Source organism: Lactuca serriola, chromosome 5 (genome assembly GCF_051521515.1).
Source record: "Lactuca serriola cultivar US96UC23 chromosome 5, Lser_US96UC23_V15, whole genome shotgun sequence".
Taxonomy (NCBI): domain Eukaryota; kingdom Viridiplantae; phylum Streptophyta; class Magnoliopsida; order Asterales; family Asteraceae; genus Lactuca; species Lactuca serriola.
The window spans coordinates 303,976,153-303,990,072 of NC_136412.1; the positions used below are offsets into that span (position 1 = coordinate 303,976,153).

The window sequence follows — 13,920 nt, forward strand, 5'->3', positions numbered from 1 at the left end:
CCTTTGGGCATATTTCCTTTTCTTCGGGTTTGTTGCTTGACTTGTTCCTTCAACTTGTGTGTTATCAACAAATACATCTTTATCATCAATCTAAAGCATAATAACAAAATAGATTCATCATACATCTAAAGCATAATAGCATTTAAATAAATTCATCAATATGGAATGACACAAGTAAAAGAACATATATGGTTATTTTCATTAAATTCTCTTATTCAATTTTCAATGAGTAGTAGATTAAGATACAAATACTTACTTGTGTTTCTTGATTTGGAACCCAATTTTCCATGAATTGAATGGAATTTTATCACAGTATAAACTAGAAAACAAGATGAGAAGACGATTCAAGAAGTTTGAAGCAGGGAAGTCGATCAAAACCTAATGTCGATCAAAGCTTATTGTCGCAACTCGCAAGTCGCAAGGATCATGTGTCGATCAAAGGCAAAGCCGTCGGCAGCAAGAAGTACAACCAATTGTCGATCAAAAAAACGGAAGGATTAGGATATTCGATTTTGGTGTAATTGGCGATCAAACAAATCAAATGTCGGCAGCAAGAAGTAGAACCAGTCGGCACTCGGCAGCAAGAAGTAGAACCAGTCAAATTTCGATCAAACAAATTGGCGCAAATCATCAATATGGAATTTCAACATACTCGATTCGGTGTAATAGGATTAGGATATTCGATTTGGTGTAATTGTGTTTGGTTTACCCGCTATTAGGATCAGGGAATTGTATAGGATAATCGTCGACTGGGAATCGTCAACTGTGAGGGAATCGTATAGGATAATCGATTCACGCAATGGAAAAAAGACTCTTCATATTCGGTTCGGTTTTTTGGACCGAATAAGTCCTTATTCAGGTAACCCGGACCGAATAACCCATATACAGATACCCGAAAACCGAATCGAATTGATTATTCGGGTCTAATTCGGTTCGGTTCGGTTCAGTTCTCGGTTCGGTTCGGGTTTTCGACCCAATTTCTCATCCCTACTCTAGTTTTTAATTGGAAGAGCTCTGGATGATTGCAAAGCACACACCACATGTTTACGTATTCTGTGGATTACTCTGATTTGATGATGTTTTGTTAAATCTTTATTACCTTGGGTTTATGGGAAGGGTTTGTAATAATGATTTATTAATCTAAAAACAAAAAATGTATGGCATGATTTTCGGGATGTTACAATGTTCATCTGATTATACATAGGTTTGAAACCTTTGAGATGTTTATGACTTTCCAAATTGAATTAGTGAATCAGTTAATTAAAATGATTAAGATTTTCATATCTGATATGGGTAGTGAGTATCTAAGTTAGGAATTTAACAATCATATAAGATTTTGTAGGACTATTTCACAGTTGACTTTGTTAGGGGCACCCCAACATAATGTTGTAGCTGAAAGCGAAACCAAACATTAGTTGATATGGTGTGGTCGTCATATCACGATTATACCATTCAGTTTCAAGGATATTCCCTAATAGGCATTGCAAAAGTCATAAACCTTGTACCAACAAATAAGGTCTCCAAGTAGGGGTGAGCATATTAACCAAATAACCGAACCATAACCAAATTAACCGATATAACCGAACCATTACTAAAAGATATGATTTGGTTTCTAATTTTGGTTAACCAAATACATATGGTTCAGTTATGGTTTTCATCAAAAATCAAACCGTTATAAATCGAACCAAACCAATAATATTAATAATGTTTTTAATATAATATAGTATTAAATATATGGTATGTAATTATATTGAGAATTGAAATTTTAAAGGGTAATTATTTGGAGTTAGATAGGATAAGTAATATTCTATTAATACAATTATATATATACAATCATTCAACTTTTATAACGATAAACTTTGTGTTTTTCAATTTTTATAGAAAAATATTTTTATTTTTATGTCATTTTTGACCATTTTGGTTAACCGATATTAACCATTAATCATAACTATTAACCGACTAATACCATTAACCAAAACAATATTAACCATTACTCAATGGTTATCGAAATACATTAACCAATTGTAATGTTTATGGTTCGGTTATGACAAATAACCGAATCAAACCACCTCATACACACCCCTACTCCAAGACACCATATGATAGTTGCTATTAATTGTTGAGCAATGATCCATGGTTCAATGCTTTTATGTTAATGTTTTGATTAAATATAATATGTATCATAATCCAAAAAGGTGAACTACGTTGCTTATGTTGACATTGATGAATTTGCGTGCATGAACTTAATGTTATGCTCAAGGAATTAGGGTAAGTTAAAATATAATCAATTTATTACCATTTTCATTATAGATACTGATATAAATAAACAAGTCATATTGCACTAAGGAAGAGGTTATTTTCATTATTACTGTTCCGGCTGATAAAATAAGGTATGTTTTTCTAGGAGTCGGCCTTTGTACTAGTCTATAACTATCATAATCGAATCGTGAGCCTATTAGTGAAGCAAAATCATGAACTCATTGACCTTGGTAATAAGCAATAACCAAGATGTCATTACACTATCTAGATATTATGCCGAGCAAAAGGATATCAAAATTTATATTATGCATGGCATAACCCATGTTAAAGTAGTCATTGAAGAGATATAAGATTGTCCCTCACCTAAATTAGATTGGATTATAAAGACAAAGATAGAAATTGGGTCCTATACTAAGAAGTTGGACCTCGACCTACACTTAGAAACTAAGATGTTAAAGTATTTTGTTTTACGAAAGAATGGTACAAGTGAGTCCAATGCTAAGCATTATGATGAAACAAATCCAATGAAAGCCATAACTCCTTTTGAGAAATTTGAAAGGCCATAAATTTTAACGACTATTGTGGTGCCCCGTGAATTGATATTAGTTATGATGTTAGAGAGTGTACCAAGTAGGGATGAAAGTGGGTCCAAACCCGGACCCGATGGACCCGGACCCGGAAAACCCGGAACCGGTTAACGGGATTTTATAGAACCGGAAACCGGACCGGTATATAGGAACCGGTTCCGGTTCGGTTCCGGGTATGGTTCCGGGTAAAGTGGGTCTAGAACCGGAAAACCCGGAAACATCAAAGTGGGTAGGTTGGAACCGGATAGAGTGGGTTTAGATCCGGAAAACCCGAAAAAGCCGGAATTTTTTGGTAATTACTTACAACTTAGTGGGTTGAACTTTGAAAATTTTCATATTGATACCCCCACTTTGGGGGGCTGTAACTTATTGAATACGAAACCACAATTAACAAAATTAGAGTCTAAAATCATGTACAAACTCTAAAATATACTCTGGAAAAACCCGCATGTCAATCCGAATTTAAACGAATGAGATATACTTGTGTTAATATTTTCACATAATACAAAGTACAAAAACAAATAGCTGAAAAGTTGAAAATTTTTAGTTTTGATATCCCGACTTCGGAGGACTGTAAATCATTTAATGTTAAACCAAAAATGACAAAATTATAGTCTAAACTCATGTACAAACTGTAAACTAGAAGTTGGAAAAAAACCACTTGTCAATCCGACTTCAAACGAATTAGATATGCATGCTTTAAAACTTTCAGCGAATACAAAAAAACTAAAAAACTAAAAACTTTTAGCTTTGGTATCTCAACTTTTGAGGACTGTAAGTCAATGAATATAAAACTAAAAATGAAAAATTTATAGTCTAGAATCATGTACAAACTCTAAACTACATGTTGGAAAAAACCGTATGTCAATTGGAGTTGAAACGAATAAGATATGCATCTTGTAAACGTTTCACAAAAAGTGGTTCCGGCCCTAAAAGTGGTTCCGGTTCCAAAAACCAGTTCCGGGTTTTAGACCCGGTTTACCCGGACCCAATGGACCCAAACCCGGATTACCTGGAACCCGGATAAAGCCAATTTTTAAACCCGGAACCGGACCCGGTTCTATATATTCCGGTTCTAACGGGTCCGGTTCCGGTTCGGTTCCGATTCCGGTCCGGTTTTCCGATTCTAAATCTCATCCCTAGTACCAAATACTGAAGGTCACGCTACAGATGAAGGCATACAACCTTCTATTTTAATTATATTTTATTTTACTCCTTAAGTTATATTTTAATTTTAACTAAGTTTTGTTTCTTACTAATTAATTATTTCTATTAAACATTTAAGGATATTTCCTTATAAACAATAAATACATAAAATTCTTCTATTACGTTATAGTTATCAAAATAAAAATATGAAAATATATAAAATCATTATAAATATATAAACACGCGATATAGTTGCATTTAAACTTCTGTATTAAAATATGATTTGTGTTTAAAATCGACTAATTAAATTTACATGGGGTCGATGAACATTTTAGATGAGTGATGATTAACAATTAGTTATATTTATAAATAACTATTGTAATAAACTAGATGAGAAACCCCGTTTTGCGGGATATGAATTTGTTAAAGTATAAAAAAAAAAGAGATTATTGATCAATTGTTTTGGTCGTTTATAGTACACTTTTTAGATTGAAACTGTAATGTTGTAACAACCCAACTATATGAAAGTACATTACTAAATCTTTAACTTGGAATAAAGTTTAGCTAAAAATCAATCAGTTTAATCTTATCTGAATTAAACAAAGTGTAAACTAAAAGTCAACATTCGTAATTATACGATTACAAAAAAAAATGAAAATAAATAAGGTAATAAAGAAATCACATCCGATTAGGAAAACCACCGCATACTTTATTGATCTATTTATTGTTACGGTCCATAAAACATCATAGGCATACAACCGCTATAAATCGTAAACAGAGACAATTTCTAACTTGTGGATGATTTGTCCGCTATGTCACTATGGTCTTTGGGTCCACAATGCAGGGACCATTAATCTGCCCAACATATGGCTAAACAATGCATGGACCATTCCTTAAATTTATGGAGACAACTTAGTCAATGACCTAATTCATTACATATTTTGCTGATAGAGTTATGGATACTTGACGTAACATGTTAGAATAAGTTTAGTCAAAAGCATAAAGACTATATTGGCTTGACTCAAAACATTCAACACTTATTATTATTATTTTATTTTTTCTATAAATAACTAACTAGTGTATTAAATATTACAAAAACTTTATTACTACGAATATAACTTTTGTCTTCTAGATTGAATCCTTAAATCCTGTCAATATATATATATATATATATATATATATATATATATATATATATATATATATATATATATATATATATATATATATAAAGAAAGTAAATAACTCTACAAACCTTCTGTTTCTAGCCACATCATTATCTTGAACCTCTTCAACAGATGGCAGTAAACCTAAAACCAACAATCAAATAAAATGACAATCTTAATTTAATTGGTGTTTATATATAACGAAATGAAACTAAAAAAAATGACATTGACCTTTTGATTTATTCTTTTTTATGATAATATAATGTTTGTCTTCATTATTTTCTGCTACTACTTCAGTTTCCTTCGCCTGAATCACCTTATTGTTCTACAAGTGAAAACATATATGTTCACCTTATTTTGATGATATGAGACACAATTTTGAACATATTATTAAAAAAAATAGGATTAATGTTCATGTACTTATATCACAATCATTTGTTTGACAAACTCTGTTTTCCAATACTTCATTACACTAATCAAACCATTTTTGCATCGAAGCTCATGATTCAGAGCTTTGCTCTAAAACCAAACAAAACAAAGGGGTATGAATGTAACTATGGATGTAAGTCAAATATAAGATGGAATTACCTAACAGTAGTTACTCTGTCCTTGATTGAATTTAGTTTCTACAAAAATAGAGCAATATATTATAACATGTGTACATGTATCTCAGAAGAAAATGTTTAAAAAAAGGGTTTAAGAAACTATGCCAAGAAAACAGACCATTAGCATCTGAGTGTTTAATTGAGCAAGTTGCAAATTCTGCTCCTGGACCTTCTGCAAAGTAAGCTTCACTTTCTATCTCTCAACTCTACTTTATTCAATGATTTTACTAAAAAAATGTTAAGGGCGATGACAGAAAGAAAGATTTGGGAACTCCCATGGTGACATGAAATGGAAAAAGAGATTTAATTGGATGCTTTTCCTCTGATAGGAGTTTCATTAATGCTGCTTTTTCATGGATGACATAAAAGATTAAGTTCAATCACCGGTTGAACATATACATAAAGTCATAAATAGATAACATATAGTTCTTGAGTCATATTAACAAAACCACCATAGCAAAATTTATACCTTTTGGAGCTGCTTGTTGTGCTCTCTTATAGTATCAGAACTTTCATGAGGATTGACAGGTTGCTTTTGAGTGTAAGGTTGTTGTGGAAAGTTGGTGATGTCAGCAAGTATTCTTCTCCCTGAACTTCTCATATTGCCCTTTGCTATTTTTGCTACTTTTGGCTTATCTATTTCAGTAGAAGACATTGTCAATAGCACAATAGTAAACCCAAAATTTAAAATAATAGCCATGTAAGGATACCTACACATTTAAAAAAAATCAAGGGAACAAATGTTAGTAAATAATTCTTTATGGTTTATAATCCATTTGGAATCACAAATTGTGAAATCTTATCTTAACCATAACCCCATTTGAATTCACCTTCACAATATACAGCAAAGGCTTCAAGAATCACAGCTAGAACAGTTGTAAAAGCTTTTATGATCATCTGTTAAAGAAGGAAGCAATACGTGTTATGTTCATCATCAGCAAGAAATAGCAATAAAAAAGAGAGATTTTTTTGTTCATGAGGAAACTTACATACAGTACAATTTCAATTTTGATGATTTGATGGGAAAAATCTACAACAAAGGTAGAAAAATATATACCTGTAGAAAAAATATCAAAAAAAGTAATTTCTACGAAATCAAATAATCTTCAAATAAAAACTTAAGTCTTAAAACAAATTTCGTGTTTGTTACCTCTTGTAACGACCCAATTTTTTAAAGAAAATTTTCATTTTTGAATAGTCATATACATTTCCATGATTTAAGAAATCCAATCATAATTGTTTTCAAAACATATGTCAAATACAACTTTTATTCCAAACATCAGAGTGTCCATAAAAACGTCTGGGAGAGAGTGGACGTTGCGCCATCACACCTTGTTTTTTTCCCTTGGGATTTGAAGAACCTGAAACAAATCCACAACCTGTAAGCTAAATGCTTAGTGAGTTTCCCTGAGCATACCACAGACAATACACATATCACATATCCTGTTAGCTATAAAAGCCACATATAACACAGAATCCATGCATACATAAACTTGTAAGGATGTCATGGGCTCTCCCCAAGGTCTTACATCTTCGTGCCATGGGCTACCCCACATGGTCTTTACCTAGAAATGCCATGGGCTACCCCACATGGTCTTACATCCAATGTCATGGGCTACCCCACATGGTATTTACCTAGGAATGCCATGGTCTTACATCTAATGGCACGGGCTCCCCTCGGGGTCTTCCAAGCAATAACACACAATCACATAGCATATCAAATCACATAAATGACTAACACATAAACCATAATCACATAATGGGCCGGCCTTAGTGCCTTAGACCCATGGATATGGTGAGAAGACTCACCTCTGTCTGCTGGATGCAAAAACTGCTCTCCTAACAGTCTGTAACCTTCCATACTGAATAATAATATTAATCAATGTTAGGACTTTACTTAATCAAAAGGGAACCCAACCCCAAGTCCTTCCACCAAAGCCCAATTATCCTTTCTTTGTTAATGGGCCCAAATTACATGTCCAAAATCATTAATGGACCTCTTGGCCCAATAAGACCCTACCATAACACCAATGGCCCAATACAGATAACATGGCCCACTTTTCTTAGAATGCAACCAAGTCCAATAACCAAATGAGGCCCAACAGTTCAAAGGCCCAAAACAGATCCAAGCCCATCTGTGATGCGTACGCTTAGCATACCACCCTGGTACGTGCAGCGTACTGGGGCTCTGGGACTTACGCACAACGTACACTGGGTTACGCCCAACGTACTAATAGATTAAGCACTTTTTCCATTAAGTGCTTAATACTCGATTCTTTTAGGTCCAAAAGTCAGATCTATGCTTATTAAGATGACTTAGGGCATAAAGTTGGCAGCTTTATGCCTTTGCATGCCTCATATGCTCCTAACACCCCCATTAAGACCTTTTTAAGGTTCTTAACCCATGCATGAGGTCAAAACACCCACCAAGACTCCATTTTTATGATGCAAAAGGACCACAGGACCTCGGATATGTCATTTCCATCCTTTGGAGTTGCTTAACTCAAAAGAGGAGGTCCAAAATCAACCAAAGGGACAAAACTATAAAACCCTAGCTAGCTCTAGTGATTAAGATGGAAAGGTCCAAGCTTTATACCTCCAGAAGCTCCTCAAGGTCGACTATATGGAGATTCTTGAAGCCAAATGACACTCCAAGCTTCCTTGCCAACTTCTCTTTCTTGAATGAACTCTAAAATGGCCACAAAAACCACTCCTTAAGCTCAAAAACCATCTCACACAATATCTCAGCTGTAGGTGGACGAAATGAGGCTAAAGAGACTGATAGGGTTTGGTCCAAGAGGCTAAAAGGTGTTTAAATAAGGGTCAAGTCCGAGATTTAGGGTTTTGGCCCTTTGTTGCGTACGCCCCGCGTACGCAAGGCTCCTTCGCGATCCTTCTCCCATAGTACGCTAAGCGTACCCTTAGGTACGCCCAACGTACGAGAGGGACAATTTTTGCCAATTAATTCATTTTCAAGGGTTTCAAAGGCTTACCTGATTTGGAGTGTTACACCTCTAAAGATGCGGCTGAAGCTTTAGATGCACCGATTCCTATGATGAAATCGAAAGCAATAGTAGCAGTGGCAGACACTACAAATCGAAATCACTTGGGAGAATCAAATAAATAGCAAATCGAAATCAGACATACAACAAATGGAAACCACATAAATCGAAATCAAAGCCAAATTTGCTTATAAATCGAAACCACATAAATTAAAATCATTGTACAGTGCAAATGATGAACTTACTTAGGGATTTGCTAACTTCTGAAATCAAACCCACGAAATAAGAGAATCGTACCTACCGATGTGTTTTGAATGTTTCTGTTGGCGAGCTAACCTTTGAAATGGTCGGAGAATCAAAAAGTCGTTACTATTGTCTCCTTCGGCGAGCAGTAGATGCAATCGGTAAGACTCACTCCATGATAGTCGTCTATCGTATAACTGAAGACGTCTCCAATGCAACCGAGGGCGTCTCGGGTACGACTGAAGGTGTCGACGCAGCGGAAGGAAACATAAAGCCCTAATAAAAAAGCAAGAAGAAATTAAAATCCTAAATATGGGAAACACAGGGGAATAGGAGAAAGAGAAACATTTGTGGGTTTAGGGTTCGTTGCTGATGCTTGACACTGACATAATCACCTCCGTTGCACACATGCCACACGGGACTGGTGCAACAACACTGTTGATTTTCCTTCAGACTCCTTCTAATATCTGCACAACTAACCAAATCGTAATGAAATACCATGGTGAAGTCAACGATAACAGAAGAGAGAAGGAGGAGGGGTGAAGAACTGGTTTTTCTTGGATGTCAATACATTTATAGAGAGACGACAAAAAGATTTAGGGATTTATTGGTGCAAACGATTGTCGGTCTAGGCAGCCACTGGAAAACAATTACACCAATCGAAATGTGATTGGATAGGAAAACTGTAAAGAAGATAGGTGACAAACACGTGGCGACAAAGTTTGTAGTAAATGGCATAAATTTCCCAGAAGATAAATGCACAACAAGAGAGCGAAAAAGCACATACCACTATAAATCAGGGACGATTTCTGCCAAAAAACCATCAAATTCACTATTCCTAACTTTGGACAAATTTAATATATATATATATATATATATATATATATATATATATATATATTAATGTATACTGATATACATAGTAACTTTTTATTTTAGATTTATATCCACCTGGTATTAATTAATTATACTATTGTATTAATTAATATATATTAATATATTAATATAAATACTAACCTTCCATTTATGATTTTCTATGTTTTCATATATTTATCTATATATTTTTTTTATAAAATACAAATATTTTTATTATCTATAACTATAATATCTTTGATTGTATGTTTGATATATACATTTTTAGTCTTTAATATTATTTGCTTATATCTACCTATATTGAATTGATAAAAATCTATATTTTACTAACTGACTTGCTAAAAACTTTTAACATTTTGTTCTAGGGGTGAAATTGATACGGTATCAATTATGTTTTTTCCTAAACCATATACCTTACCAATTATAGTTGATACAAAATTTCCCTACCACTACCCTACCAAGTATAGTTGGTACCAACTTGTTTGACTACTAATAAATTTGGTTGATACATATTGGTAAGGGTTAATACCAACATGTATGGAGATTTTGTGAATGAGGATTTTCATGTTCTTGAGCATTGTGAAACATGAAATGAGGTTTTGTTAATAAGAGTTTTGTTTTGTTTAGATTGAAAAATCACTCCAAAATGATTTTATTAATTTCTACCATGGTTAATCAAATAGTATGGTATTATTGACCAAACATGTAGGCTACCAAATATATCGGTTACTAACATTTTAGGCTAGGTTGGTATCATGTTGCTTGTTTTTTGTGGTATATATTTTTTAGCCATACTTTGTTCATTATAGTTTTGTCACATGAATTATGATTATTTTAAGGTTTTAAACACAAATAAGATTATACCATCCCTAAGACAAACAAAAACATAGAAAATTACTTGTAGGAAATCTATTTGTGAAATTAGGGATCGGCATATATTATCATAAGCATAAACATAAGTGATAAAAAAAGAAAAAAATATTAAATGGTATGTCAATTGGTAACTATTTATGTAAAATACAATTTAATTTGATCGTCATTTTTTTATTTAATATATTTTATACAAATATTGTTCTATATCTTATTTTGTATGTCACATAACTAACATATTATCTTATTAATCATTGTTACTATTATATAACAGATGTAGGTTGTTGTAGCAACATTTAAAACCTTCAAACAATTCTATATATATATATATATATATATATATAGAGAGAGAGAGAGAGAGAGAGAAAGTTAGGTTTAAATGTTTTCACTATCTATTGTGTGCATATATATATATATATATATATATATATATATATATATATATATATATAGATGTTGGTTCAATTGAGAAAATAAAAAAGGTTTAGAATGGGGGAATCATTCTCAGCCACTCATTTTATCTAAGCATAAAAAGATACGGTGGCAAACTTGTAAATATGATAACAACCTTCAATCTCAAATACGTATCTGTAGAGAATTAGATTACAGTTCAAACCCATTCATCGTTTATCATCCAAATTTCTTCTCCAACTTTCAACAATCATCTAGATTTCTTCAATTAAACCATCATCAACATCATCCAGTGCTAATCAATCATCGATCTTCGTCAATAATCAACATGATTCAACAGTTAACAACAAAAATTCATTTTTGGTTCTTTTAATTCAACCTTCAATTGTGCTTGAATACGATCAGATCTTCAACATGTATGATTAATTATACTCCCAACGTTATTAGATCAACATCATCGATAATCAACAAAAATCCACTTCATACCATTCATTCAACATCGATTATCAAATAAAACTTCAAAATTAAGGTTAGTAAAAAATCAAATCGTTTTTTTTTTTTTGAAAAATTTCATATAATTCTCTATCAATCTACTCTTTTGTAAGATTTAAATAGTCAAAATATCATGTTTTTAACATTTTTAAAAAAAGTTAAATTGTATGCACTCCAATTGTTTGATGAAATGTATAAACTAAATTACCACGTTATATTCATATATGAATATGTTTTCTCAGTATATGATTATTAAAACAAAAAAAACAGATATGCAAGTCTGTATGTTATTCATATGTGAATAACATATAAAAATTATATATATTTGTGAAAATACCTTGTAATATTCATATGTGAATATACTGTGTAATATTCATAAGTGAATATATCATCTAATATTCACAAATGAATATACTATGTAATATTCACATGTGATATACCATATAATACTATGTAATATTCAGATATGAAAATATTATCTAATATTCATAAGTGAATATATCATCTAATATTCACAAGTGAATATACTATGTAATATTCATAAGTGAATGCATCGTCTAATATTTAAATATGAATATAATATGTTTATTATATGCTATATTCATATATGAATGATACTTAAATTGTATTAAAAAAAAAATTAATCATAGTTTTTATTCATAACTGAATAACAAATGTACTGTAGTAAAAACTTGATTTATTTTTATTCACTTATGAATAACGATAGCTGAAAATATAAAAAAAATAAATTTTTTATTTTATTTTAAAACTATATCAATATGGATGTCTATTTGTAGAGAATAAAAAATCATGAATTTTGGTATCTTTAAAAATCATTTTTCGATAAAAATAGCTTCTTAAAAATTTAAAATAAAAAACGAAAAAACTATATTTTTGTATATATTAAGGTAATGATTAGCATAGTTTAAGGAAACATGTTTTGTTGGAAAACACATGTCTATTCCTTTCCCATTTCTGCTGGTACGACGGAGGCTTTTACGGCAAAAATAAATGAGTGGCTGAGAATGATTCCCCCATTCTCAACTTTTTTTTTCAATTGAACCCTCCTCTCTCTCTCTCTTTCTCTCTCTCTCTCTCTCTCTCTCTATATATATATATATATATATATATATATATATATATATTAAATGAGACGAGTTATAAGTGGAACGAATCGACAATGATTCATACTCAACCCATTTAATAAAAGAGTAAACAGGTATGGATTATAAACGAGTAAACAAATTGAAAATTAAAACTCAAACTCATAAAATTTTACGGGTTTGAAGCAAGCGAATCAGGTCAAAACTTGACCAGTTGTCACGTCTAGGAATGCTATTAATATCACCCATATTAGTCAAAGCAGCTGACTTTTGATATTTATTGATCACACACAGGGTTACATTGGTAAAAGCACAAACCTCTTCTCTATAGTTTTAGTCAACCGAGATCTGTAATGGGTCCCGCATTTGACTTTAGTAAAATAAAAGACAAATTGTCCAAATGGTTAACTATAACCTTTAATTAAGTAATCTTATGGAAAAACTGGTCAAAGATGCGTACGGGAAAGGAAAAGAACTTTACTTGATGATGGTTTTCAAATGATTTCTACGGCTTGGTAATGTTTTTCTATTATTTTAAGGACAAACACACGGCAGTTTTATCATTTTGAGAATTATATAAGTATTGTTTTATTGATTAAACTAATAATGCCTGGCTTATTAAGAAAAATCGGTTGTTTAGTTTTGCATCCGAGCAAAATACAAAAAGACATGGTAAATTATGTTTATAGTGATTGAACTGGTGATGTTTATTTTCTCATATATTGTATAAGTTTTAGATATTAACAAAATATACAAAAAAAAATACAAAGCCTATTAATAATAAATCATATCAAGATCTTTATAATAACTCCGATAATAAATACAAAATTTTATATTGTTGATATTAATATATAACGTTTTCATGTTGTCCAAGCATTGTTTTCTACAAAATCGGTAACCTTGGAAAACATTTTTTGTTATATATAAATATAAATCAAAAAATATATAAAGACATAATCATCATAACAAAACAATGCCCAACTAACAAAAAAGGAGTTTCTAAAATTTGGTATTTAATTTTTTTTAACGAGAAGTAACTGTAAGCAATATAAAGACATAATCATCTTACTGTGTTTTTACATATATTTTACTCGGTCATAACCAACACTATACTGCATCCTACTGATGACCAACTTTTATTCGGTCACAACCAACAAATTACT

General features: G+C 31.8%; 1 long non-coding RNA gene across 1 annotated transcript; it reads right to left on the bottom strand.

Moving 5' to 3' along the window:
• Nucleotides 1–5,212: 5,212 nt before the first annotated feature.
• Nucleotides 5,213–6,384, bottom strand: LOC145051758 (uncharacterized). The gene is made up of 4 exons (XR_013683817.1): nucleotides 5,882–6,384; nucleotides 5,747–5,784; nucleotides 5,390–5,483; nucleotides 5,213–5,302 (listed from the first exon to the last, which is right to left on the bottom strand). It is a non-coding gene; the product is annotated as an uncharacterized LOC145051758 (long non-coding RNA).
• Nucleotides 6,385–13,920: the final 7,536 nt, after the last annotated feature.